This window comes from Hesperophylax consimilis, chromosome 1, assembly GCF_061612785.1.
Source record: "Hesperophylax consimilis isolate HC1 chromosome 1, BYU_Hcon_1.0, whole genome shotgun sequence".
Classification (NCBI taxonomy): domain Eukaryota; kingdom Metazoa; phylum Arthropoda; class Insecta; order Trichoptera; family Limnephilidae; genus Hesperophylax; species Hesperophylax consimilis.
Genome location: NC_142836.1, coordinates 12,492,766 through 12,505,977, shown reverse-complemented (window position 1 = coordinate 12,505,977; position 13,212 = coordinate 12,492,766). Strand labels below are relative to the sequence as shown.

General features: G+C 34.2%; 1 protein-coding gene across 1 annotated transcript in view; it reads right to left on the bottom strand.

Annotated features, from left to right (window-relative positions):
* Window positions 1-13,009, bottom strand: part of bowl (brother of odd with entrails limited) — a 72,946-nt gene extending 59,937 nt beyond the window's left edge. Inside the window, exon 1 of the mRNA XM_089648948.1 lies at window positions 11,993-13,009. The gene's annotated coding sequence lies outside the window, so the exon portion shown is untranslated. The remainder of the gene's footprint in view (window positions 1-11,992) is intronic.
* Between the last annotated feature and the right edge of the window lie 203 nt (window positions 13,010-13,212).

The following is a 13,212-nucleotide window of genomic DNA, read 5'->3' as shown; positions in this document are numbered from 1 at the left end:
AAATGGATTTATCATTTTCAAATATGGGCGCTGCCAGTTCGGGTGATGGGACGTTGATTGATGAACTCGAATCTTTACCGATACAGCTGTCGTACGAAACCTACATATAAGTAAATATGTATAACAAATTTACTTACATATTCCACGACAGAGGTGTACAATTTTATGAGTTGTTAATATCATCATATTATACACTGTCAACTATACAATATAGACAAGCTGAACTTTGGACTTGAATATTTTTGTTACTGTAACGATAACAGTAGACTTCAAATATTGTAAACATAGTTATTAACTACGTAAACATTGAACTGATAAGAATAAAGCATTTTATCAAATCTCTGAAATCGGAATTATGAAATCGTGAAATATGAAATCCTGAAAAGATAAATTAGGTTTTCTAAATTATTCCTATTAAAAAACTAAATGGAATTCATTCCAACCTATTTAGATTTTTTTAATATTTTAAAGAACAACATACCTATAGTGTATACATTCTGTGTATACACGGACAAAACTTACTGATTAAAAATATTGCTAATTTATTAAGAATATCTACAAATTGTTCGTGTTCCGGTTAAAAACGGGACTGTGCCCTTAACAAATGAATTGTTTCCTGCTTAACTTTTAGTAGAATACCAATGTATTGTCACGATGTCGGAACATGTGTTCTTAAAAATCTTCATTTATCTTCAAAAATCATTTTCGTATTTTAAAAGTTTATCAGAAAGCGACCTGCAGTTCAGTTTTTAACAGGATTGCCAATAATTTGAAGAGATTTTTAATAAATCAGCAATGCTCCATCAGTATTAAAGAACAAAAGAAGATTTTTAACATACATAATAAAGTTTTTGTATAAATATGGTATCTGTACAAATAATAAATCGATCTTGATTAATGACTAAAAAACATTAAACCTAAACGCTCCGGTTCGGCTGAGTGCTGATTCGGACAGATGGACATCTACATGACGTCATCGGGTGCAAATTTCATAGTCGCCTATCGCATACAAACCCGTTTTTACGAGATAAAAAAACTTCAATTATTATCTTACTATCTGCGGATCTGATATTCCAGAAATTTCTAAATTTCGTTGGTACATCATGAAAATACTTCGCAAAATTGCCACTATCGCTTTTGCTTTGTGTGGACGGCGAATTGCCTCCGAGTAGGTATTTAGTGACTCCAGTACACGTATTACATTGATATGCCACGTGCTGTACTAAACCACTTACCACAAATGCGATTGCATTTCATAAAACATAAAATGGTCCGAGAGAACGACCAGAATTTTCCATCATTGGAAGTCGGTAAGATGGAGAAACAATGGCGGTTGGCTGTTGTTTTGTTTTAATGCGCTGATTCAACTTCAACATCACCATAAGCTGCATTGTTGAATGCTGGTTGATAATTCGAAAACGATTAAATAAAACGATTCTTTCAATATTATGTTATAAAATATAACATAATATTGAAAGAATCGGTAATTGAATACCTCATCGGAAGAATTATCTATATGGTAAATTAGGTCAAGAAGATTTTTTTAATGGAATATTACCCAAGATTGTGGACCATCAAAAAGTCGAACTGTCAGCTCTGATTTTTATAGCACTAAACAAAGGGATTATTGGATATCCAATATAAATAAAATTGGGAGAAAATGAGCGTAGGGTTAAGAGGAACCTTTGGGAATAATGTGTTAGCAGAAATTGTATAATTAATAGAAAATCGCTCAAAAATTGGTTAGAGGAATAATGACATATGTTATTAATTCCTAGTATGTACGTTTTATTATATACGAAATACATTTAATACGAAAGTGTTGCGTCTTATTTATTTTCAGTATGGTCTCTGTGATGTAAAATATTCTGAGGGAAAGCATTGTTTTTACATCACATGAATGTAAATATAATTTCTTATTCCAACATGTAGCATATAGGTACATCCCCTTTCTAAATTTTTTTTTGTAACATGTTCTTGCTTACAGATCTTAAGATGTCTATTTATTTTTAAATGTACATATTAGTAAATTATATCTGCGTTGTTATTTTTGAAATATTTTGAATATGAAGGTGTGAAACTATGTTTTTTGACTCTCGTGAAAAAAAAATATTTTTCTTAATGATCCGAGGAGATATTATTTTTATAAGAAAAATATTGCGTGCATTGCTTTTCCCTACTACATCAAACTACTAAGGGCATTACACAAGGATTTTAATATTCTGTTACTTCATTGAAGAAAGTGTATTTATTGCGATTTTAATTGACAATAAAAAATACTGATAAAAATATTCTATTATAGTATTGATACTACTTTATAGGTTAACTGAATGAAAATATTCTAATCACTTTCAAATATAATCGGACTCAACGCATACATAGCAGGTGCGGTCCGTCAATACATGCTGTGGATGCTATGCATCCCATGCATTTTACAGTAAAACGAATTGGACTTATAGCGGTAAACAGAAATACTGCAATTTAAATATTTTAATATTTCTACAGCGACCTTAATGTGATTTTTTTATAAAAACGGCACTGTGAAAAATCATTTAAATGACATCGTCCATATTATCGTCCCGTTTCTGTGTACGCACAACGAACGACACGATACAAAGAGCGCGAGCGAGTCTAAATACACATACATTCTCAAATACTGTGAAACGCGTAAAACACACGTATACAAGCAATAGACCTGTGGTGTGGAAGCGATCTGTAAACCGTATCCAAAATACTAGAATGTACGTTCTTTCCGCGCATGCGCACTGAGACCCGCAAGCCAATATGTTCGTCAACTTTATACGATATTAATGACAGATTCCAACGTGCGAAAACCGTCTATAGTATACTTTATTATTAATCCATTGGATTGTATGCGCGCGCTGCTTTGACAGTTAACTTTAAGGTTGAATACTGAAGTCGAATTCTTATTGAATATTATTATCCTGCGATTTGCTTTTTAATCATAATTTAAATAAATATAAATGAATGCCCAAAGCAAGATGGATACTTCGCCAACGTGTTCAAAATGATAATAGTGAATTGTGTGGTTGTATAATTGAATCATTAGGGCCTAATTGTACCTAATTTTATCTTGTTCGTGAGCTAGCGTTAGATGTGCATATTTGACATCAAGTACGAGTATGAACATCTGATATCCAGCATCCCTTTTACAAAATGTCACCGACCGCCACTGATACATAGTGGTCTGTTTTACACAAATACTTGCGAATGCTTTTCCCTATTAACAGTTTGTGGTTAGAAGAATCGTTATAATATTATATACAAGTGACTTCCATCCAAAAAGCTATTTGCAAAATCTCATTTGTGCAATAGGGGATACAAGTATTTAATATGTCTGCATATCTAAGCGATAATGTGGTTCACCACCACAGTGCCAAATTAGATTTATAAAAATAGGTTTATTGGTTAGAAAGTAGTTCCTAATTACAGAACAAGAACATTGAGATGGAATCTGATCTAATCAAGCAAAAAAGGTAATTACCCACTGTTACGACTAACACAGTTTTTTATTTATTTTAAATTATTAGCCACTCTATCATAATTATTGCTCTTATGGTGAACATACGTCTTGGTAATTAAATAGATCTTAAAGCCTTTGCTATCGATTGAAAATATTTGTCATCTGCACTGATGCTGTTTTGAATATACAAATTGAAGTGTTTCGTTCCTGTGAATACCTTAAGAATTATTTACATGTCACTCGCGGAATCAACTTTAAGATATGGAATAACCACTTGGGGACATTCTTGCAAAACAAATTTAAATTACGCACAATCAATACAAAATTCTATCGTTAAATTACTAGTTAAAAAAAATATTTTTTCGCAAAGACGAAACATTTCACTTTTGTATCAAAATTTAACAGTTTTGCCGGTGCAGGCCTTATTGTGGTATAAAATATTAATTCAGCACATATCTGACTCTGAGTATAAGAGGAAAGTTGAACATGGGCACAATACTAGGTTCACAAAGAATGAAGGCATGCTTGTACCTAAACATAATAATAAATACGGACAGCGAACCCTTGAGTATAATGTGCCTAAAATATATAATATGCTACCTGGTAATATTAAGAAATGCGAATTTCCAAATAGAGTCAGATATTTGCTGAAAACGTGGCTACTAGGTAGAAATAATTTGTATTAGGCGATTTAATGTGTAAGTTTATTGTTATTGTATAAATTAAGGTCTAAGTTGTAATCTGTAAAAAGTTGTAATAAAAATCCTGTTTGACAAACTACTTAACTGTAGTTTAACGGGATATATATGAAATAAATAAAAAAAAAAAAATAACACTATCAAAATAACTGAAATTAGCATTTGTTAACTCCAATTAAAAACAAAACAACGCTCATTAAAGAAGGAAAAGACAATGAAACTATTATTTTATCTAAAACGTGCATGCGCAGTACGTTAAACCAAAGCATTATTATAGTCTGGACTAAGATAACCTAAATACACAGACTAATTACCAACTTCTAATTTAGTTTCATTAATATGGCAGCTGGAATTCTAAATAAACGCTCTTAAATCTAAACTTAAAGTTTTATGCAAATAAAACCTGGCAAATTAATTACACTATTTCTGCACCTTATCTCTGTCAAACCTACAGTTAGTTGCGTGTGACTGACGAGATTTATTGCGGTGGTAGAGAAGACAATGAAATTCGGTAGATTGGTAGTTTTCCAGTAGAGGTAAACTCACTGAATGCAATTGTTTAACCACCCAGTTTTAGGAGAGTAACAATTAGCTAAAGTACGAAGTAATGATGTTATGGTACGAAGGATTCTTAAGTACCCATTCACTCCTTAATTGTAATTACCTGATGGTAACTAGATGCCATGACTCCCCTTTTGGAATGTATATTATATAAAATGGTTTTCTTTTTGTGTACGTGTTTTATTTCTAACGAATTCAATTATTGGAGTGAAGTTTGAGGTTTATAGAAACTACGAACTTTGTTCGTCAATTTTGCAAGAATTAACTTGACATACAGTAAAAAAATCGTTATTAGCAATAATATACGTTCTGCAAATCTATTCAGCCTACACTACCGTGACAATTTGCTAATACTAGTAGCTATATTGAGTTATTGAGAAATAGTAAAAATAATCCCACGCTCTCCTTCTAGGGCAATTTTAATACGAAGATTATAATATGTGATGACTTACCTACTTACCCGGTGAAGAGAAGAAAAACCTATCGTTTAAAAAAAAAAATAGCCAACGACTACTTTTTTTAGATTCCATTCATTTGTTCTAATCGGCAATAACTAGAATGATGGCCAATAAAATCCACGCAAATACGAATGCAAATATACCATGATTGTTATTATGCTCAATGAGAGAATTATGGTTCGCTTCTTAATAAGCGGCCGCGGAGACTGTATTTGAATCGCTTATGATAATATACATATTAACATGTTATAACTAGACTTGTTTATTCGACAGAAATGCAATTATGGGGTCTAATGAGGATACAAGTTTATTATGTAAAAATGCAGAAAATTACATTTAATAATACAGTCACCATTTATTAGTTTTAATGTTAGCAATATTTTCATGATCAAATGCTAAAATAATGATACGTTTTTTGGGTAATTAAATTGCACATTAACGATTTGCATGAAATCAACCGGAGTTAATAAATGATTTGTATGACATTGGTAGAAAATAATTAAATGCATCAATGGAATCACTAACATTAACGAACGTGGAAAAGATAAACGGAATTACTTTTTAATTAATTCGGGTATTTATATTCAAATTGTTTCCATTACGACCATCATTTTGAAACATGTTATGTTGCCTCTTTCTACAGTAAAATATTTATTGATTGACGTTTTTTGAGAGCTTATCAAAGTAATAAATATACAAGACGTTACTAGGAAAAAGCAACAATTTTTAAGGTAGTTAATTTTAATTGTAGGTTAAAACAACTTATTATTACTACAGGCACAACTTTATAAAGTGATGGACTTATACTGAAATAGGTTCCAGGATCTGAAAAACACTGATACTGATAACATATAAATTCGGTACGAAATGAAGAATTTATCCCGTTTCGAGCCATGCGCCATGCCATGCCGTGCCATGCGCCAGCTGATTCTATTTTCGTAATAACTAACTTACTGGAACAGAATCTACCGTAAGTAGTTTCATCAGAATAATAAGTTAAATTCAAAGAAATGATTTTTTGAAAATATCCTTAGGACGACACAAGGATCTAATAACGGGGATTTGCTCGAGGCTAAAATTTTAATTAATTCCGAAGATTTTACTGTAGAATCTACCTGTGAATTAAGTTATTTATATTTAAGATTAATAAAAACCGTACCAGACCATTAAAATATTTTATGTAAAACTGTTTGAAATTAGCGGTAAGCACCAGATTTTATTTTTCTAAACGAAGAATTAGTATCTTCTCGAGGTTTTCGCTTAAAAACATGTGAAATTTTAGTAATGCGTACACCAAAAATAAGTAAAATAAACCTAACGGTTATGAACAATTTTCTAGGCTTGCTAGGGCAAATTCGACCGCGGGTCCGTCTATTACGCCGTGCCGCGCGTCACATATTTTTGTGAATGGCTCCTTCACTTACGTCGTTAAGATTCCGACTTTATTTTAGGGTATTGTCTCGTCTTAAAGATAATTTGTTGGCACAGAGGTTTAAGACTTTGAACTCAATTTTTATGCGGGTTGAAATAAACCTTACTGGCCCGCACAATTTTCAGAGAAATGACCCAATTTCAATCGGCTATTTATTCCATTTTACAGTCTTTGGACATGAAATTTGTTCTCATGAAGGTTATGAAATGACTTATTTTACTAGACATGGGCCCAGTATTGACGACAATATATGAAAATAAAAACAGATAAAATAAATTCTATCTTCAAGAGCGTCAAAGGTTATTTTAAATATGTACAACTTCAACGAAATCTTTGTCATATTATCAATGCTAATTTAGGAGGCGGGTATGGGAACAGCCGTCCGGGAACGAATAATCGGATAACAAACACCTATGTCATAGGTCACCCTTAGTGGTTCGTTATGTTTGGTGACTTAGTAGGGGTAATCAGATTGATGGGGTGAGGTTTGTGCAGGTCTGGGAGGTGGAAGCTTCTAGCCACGGGCCGGACCGGAAGAGGCCGGTTGAGGGACTCTTTAACCTCTTCAGCTAGACTCTCTAGACCCATTGCCTTTCACCGCAGTAGGGGGATGATGATCATGTGTCCGTCACTCCTGGATACACTTACGCGCGGACCCACCCCTCATACACTTTTCCTTCCCAGAAATCCTCTCCTTTCTTTCCCTCAAAAGACCTTCCACAGAGCATATCCAAAGATGACATAGGTCCTGAGGTAAAATACTTTTCTCGGAACCTCCTATGCGTAGTTAATATATAAAAAAAGCATTTTATACTCTAGTAGATTCGCTATGATAAAGTCGCAGTTTAAATTGCAAGTTGTTTTAAACCCCAACTTCAGAGATGTCGGGTTAGCGCTTGATTAGCATACAGTCGTAGTCTGGGCGGTGCCTTAGCGAGGGTGGAATTATTGTTCAGTCACTCGGGTGGGCGGCCTTGTCTCTTGTACCTAATGATCCCAATAAGAAAGGTTTTCAGCCATACGATGACCCAGCGCAGCGGGGAGCCAGGGAACTTGGTAGTAGGACCAAGCTATTTGGAGTGTGGAGAATTAGTGTGATCATAATTTGGTTTTAGGCGGATTATTGAAGTTTGAAATACGATACATTTATATAATTATGAATAAATATATAAGCCTAGCTTTGTTTCTGACGCAACCTTACCACTTTTCATAACCCTTGCTCGCATCTAATATGACTGACTTATGTCACGTACAGCAAAAAATCTAAGATAAAAATAAAAGGTTCGTGCTGTTTATTGTACGCTGAATCTATCATGAGATTGCATACTCTTGGTAAGTTTGTACATTGATGCAGCTAAGCAACTTCTGAAATTATAACGTAAACTACTGCAATTATATAATGTAAATAGTTATGCGTTACATTAAATCCTTTTATTGATACATATTTAATTGTGTTATACGTCAGAAAATAATTATGGGAATGAATTTCAGTGGAGGGTTGAAACTCGTCGCAAGTGATTTTAACCACTTCATGAAAGAGTTTTTTTTAATCCATTAAAAACTAACATATTGCTTCATAACAATAGTGCAGATAGCGCCAGTTGGATTCAGTTTAAAATACTACTCACACTGAAGAAAATGTACATTTTACGTATTCTATCTTATACTTTTTAACAATGGCTCGTATGGCAGTATCTTGAAATTCAGACTGTTGTTTTAGTGCAATCCTTCATTCGACAAAAGGGTATTTGTTGTGGTCAATAACGCACAACGCAGGCCCTATCCTCGCTAAGGTTGAATTATCATATATCTACTCGGAGAGTAGGTACCTACCCTGAACTGCATCACGGCATGCAACAGAAGACGGAATGCAGTTGGGATACAGCATGCAACTGCTTGAATTACATGTTGTTTGCTGAATATCGAATATCGTTAAAAAGCGCCTTTTTTCTAAAAATATCGTTAGCTTTTGGCGTATGGCGTGTTTTGTTTGTTATGTCTAAATAAACTGTATTTTTATTTTTTATTTCAATACCGCACAAAAGTGCCAACTGCTCCTGACTGTTTTAAGGCAGTGGGCTATGACATCCCCAAACGTGAGAGGAACTATGGAATATTAGTATGTATTTTTTAAATAAGTTTCTTTCATGGTTAAAGCCGTTTCACGAATGGTGGCCTTTTCCAAGGATGCTCCTGAGTTTATATCTATAGCTATACTACCTAGCAGTGAAACAAAAGTAGAAGAAAGAATGCCCATCTAATTTTACGTCTCTCGTTAACAATCTAGATTAGTGAGAAGATACTAAATGTGGTGAATCAGTTAGTATGAAAATAAACAAAAATCAACGTCGTACGTGACAAAAATGTGTTATTACACATCTCCGTTTTTACAGTAAAAAACGAATTTATAAGGGGATGGTTTTAAACATAACGTACAGCTAAATAGTAAATAGTATCTTACAATGAATCAATTTTTTTCTTTTAAAATTGATGGAAAATTCGCAAAATCAATGCTTACAACAAAACTGCTACATGAAATAGGTTTTCATGATACTTGTTTGTATACACAGACCTTCATTCCTGTGGTAAAAAGCGGACTACTTGTAGATTAGTGTAAAGCATTTGTGTTAGTCAAACTTACAACGGAATACGTTGTAGCTATATTTTGTTAAAATTTGATTGAACACACTAAACCTTTATTTTCATCCAGTACCAATGAAAATCGTTTTTCACAAACCAAATAAATCTTCAAAAAGTGATCAGTCGGAAAGGAGGTGACGATTAAATACAATAAACAATGCTTGACGCTGCCAACAATAACAATAATTGGCACCTGACGCCCACTCTTTGAATTATTATAGCATCTCACATAATTAAATCAATCACGTTGTCTCTTCGAGTGGAATGAGAAGCATTAAAATAATAGTTCCTACTGCTTCCGTGAGTCAAGTAGCCTCAGTACAGTGAATATAAAATAATAGTTCCTAGGTACTGCTTCCGTGAGACAAGTGGCCTTAATAAAGTGCATGTAAAATAATAGTTCCTACTGATTCCGTTAGTCAAATAGCCTCAGTAAAGTGAATGTAAAATAATAGTTCCTACTGCTTCCGTGAGTCAAGTAGCCTCAAAACAGTGAATGTAAAATAATAGTTCCTACTGCTTCCGTGAGTCAAGTAGCCTCAGTACAGTGAATATAAAATAATAGTTCCTAGGTACTGCTTCCGTGAGACAAGTGGCCTTAATAAAGTGCATGTAAAATAATAGTTCCTACTGATTCCGTTAGTCAAATAGCCTCAGTAAAGTGAATGTAAAATAATAGTTCCTACTGCTTCCGTGAGTCAAGTAGCCTCAAAACAGTGAATGTAAAATAATAGTTCCTACTGCTTCCGTGAGTCAAGTAGCCTCAGTACAGTGAATATAAAATAATAGTTCCTAGGTACTGCTTCCGTGAGACAAGTAGCCTTAATAAAGTGCATGTAAAATAATAGTTCCTACTGATTCCGTGAGTCAAATAGCCTCAGTAAAGTGAATGTAAAATAATAGTTCCTACTGCTTCCGTGAGTCAAGTAGCCTCAAAACAGTGAATGTAAAATAATAGTTCCTACTGCTTCCGTGAGTCAAGTAGCCTCAATACAGTGAATGTAAAATAATAGTTCCTACTGCTTCCGTGAGTCAAGTAGCCTCAGTACAGTGAATATAAAATAATAGTTCCTAGGTACTGCTTCCGTGAGACAAGTGGCCTTAATAAAGTGCATGTAAAATAATAGTTCCTACTGATTCCGTGAGTCAAATAGCCTCAGTAAAGTGAATGTAAAATAATAGTTCCTACTGCTTCCGTGAGTCAAGTAGCCTCAATACAGTGAATGTAAAATAATAGTTCCTACTGCTTCCGTGAGTCAAGTAGCCTTAATAAAGTGCATGCAAAATAATAGTTCCTACCGTGAGGCAAGTAGCCTCAGCAAAGTAAATGTTTAAATGATAACCTGCTCATATAATTTAGAACATTTCTAATGTGATATATTTCATACAGTATATTAATTTATTAATAAAAACTGTTGTCTCATATAAATACGCGTTATTTTTACTTCTACCACAACAAAGCATGTTATCTCCTTAAATAATAGTGTAAATTACAATAAATTTCTATACCTATGGTTATAGTTAGTTCCGTAGTTGATAAGCGGGTGACTCATTATTTGGAAAGGTTCGGTTTAATTTATCGAAATTTCTCTTAATGCTCCGAATATTTTGGTGTAATATGAAATTTTAGTATGCTCCTTACTGTTTTATTAAAATATGTTGCGTGAAACGCATTAATTATAATAATATATGTTCCTTATTGTTTCATTAAAATAAGTTGCGTGAACCGCAATACTTATAATATGCTCCTTATTGTTTTATTAAAATATGTTGCGTGAACCACAATACTTATAATATGCTCCTTATTGTTTCATTAAAATATGTTGCGTGAACCGCATTAATTATAATATACTCCTCATTGTTTTGTTAAAATATGTTGCGCGAACCTTTTTTTTAAATAAGAAATTTTATTTTGCTTTTGTTGTTGTCTCTTTACACCCTCGTTATCTATGAAGACAGTGGCGTACCAAATATATTATATCCATTGGTCCGTTTCATAGGAAATGGGCTGTTAAGAAAACGGACCACATGTGAATAACAGTGTTAAAAAATCTTCTTCTTCGATTGTATTACGAATTCGCTAGGTAGCACCGGCGTGACACTTTGGAACTGGAGTCCAGAACTGAAGTACCTACCGACATTTAATGTTGTTTTTGTACGGGGATATATCTCACAGAAATAGGTATCAAATAAAAAAGCATGATGAGAAAAAGAAAGCATATTTTCATTAAGTTTTGACGACCGTGTTATTTCAAAACCGTGTAAAAAAAGATTGACTGTATAGCACAGTTGCCCTTCTGCAGCCGGGAGGTCTTTCAATCTTCGGCCCTTCATGTGTTGTTATTATGTTCATGTCGGGTGGATTTTTATTTAATTTGCACAACCCAAATACACCCTTATTACAGGAATACAAAAAAAAATCATTCGTTGTGTCAAAAAAACATTTGAAGTTTTAAAGTGAAAATTTTGAAACTGAGAAATAATATGTTATCATCAGCTCTACTGTGGTTAATAAATACATAGTACGAAGCAGGCATGTTTTGTGTTAAATTTATGAAGATATTGATAGTTAGTTAAGGGATTTTAGTTATGTTAATGTTCAATGGAATTTTTTAATATTACTGGCAAGGATATTAAAATGTGTGAAATGAATAAATATGAAGGTTTATGAAAGGGATGACAGGGAGAAAATTGAAAAACGAAAAAAAAATATTCTTACCTTTTAAAGAAAAGAACCAACTGGAAGCTCAATACAAAACACTAGTTGATCCGTCATATGAATACGTCCACAGGTGATTGACACACACAGTGGGGAGCTAACCCTGGCATTATCTCGCGTCACCGCATCCACGCGACAATGGACTACCTGTCCTTTTCAGGTGAAAAAACACTCCAAACAAGATTGGCTAGGAACAGGTAAGCAAAAAAGGGTCGTAAACTTTGGTGTTCTATTGTGTCCCAAAGGCGTTCACAATAACACAGATAATTGTACTTTGTGACCACAGAATTGCTTCCTACAATCACGCAGATTATGCGCAACTAATTTCTAAACACCCCGGAAGACAATTATTATCATACAACCGAACAATGATACAATCTTCTAACACAATATCAAACTTTGTTACAGTGTAAAATCACTCACTTTTTATCACTTCAATGTCCATACACTTGTCATGTGGAATGTTAGAATAATTCAGTTTTTAAATTATTACACATGTATGATTATTATTGTACATTTGTTTGGTTTGTCCTTAGATTACCAACGAAAAAAACCTTTTTAGGGGATTAGGCTTTTAACACACTGATAACGCAATGTTCACGTTACAGAGATAACAGCACAGCTATGTTTACGGGCTAATTATTTACAAACACAGAAGTTGTGACATACCCGCAATGTTGATACATTGGCATACGGCTGAACTCGTTTAACGTTCTCGCGGTAGCCGATTTAACGTTGTTTTTTCACGGTAACAGAAGCTTTCGATCGAAAGTTGCACGGCACAGCATTCATATCAAAGTAGTAGTCGCGCGGGCCAATGGGACGCCTCGCACTAATAACATTACGGTGGCGTGAGACGGGGATACAGTCGGCGGTGGAAAATAACGCGATCATTTCCCGCGCAAAAACGCCCACAAAGTCAAATTTTCACACATGTCTATTGTTTTCACAGTTTCGCGTCAACGCCACTAGGGTGTTCTAACATTTGAATTCGCGCATGCGTACGTGCGCCCTCTGCGCAGGTCAAGCGAGTACTGGAGGCAGCAGCGCTTGATCTCGCCGTCTTGATTTACCTGGCAGTCTTTACAACCGAATGGAAAGAGGCCTATCAAATACACGAACACTATACATCATCCAAGAAATCAGTTTGTATCTTTTGCGGCAGGCTCTCCCGTAGAGTGTCGGCATCTGATTGAAGGCGAACGTACCTGTAGAGGTGA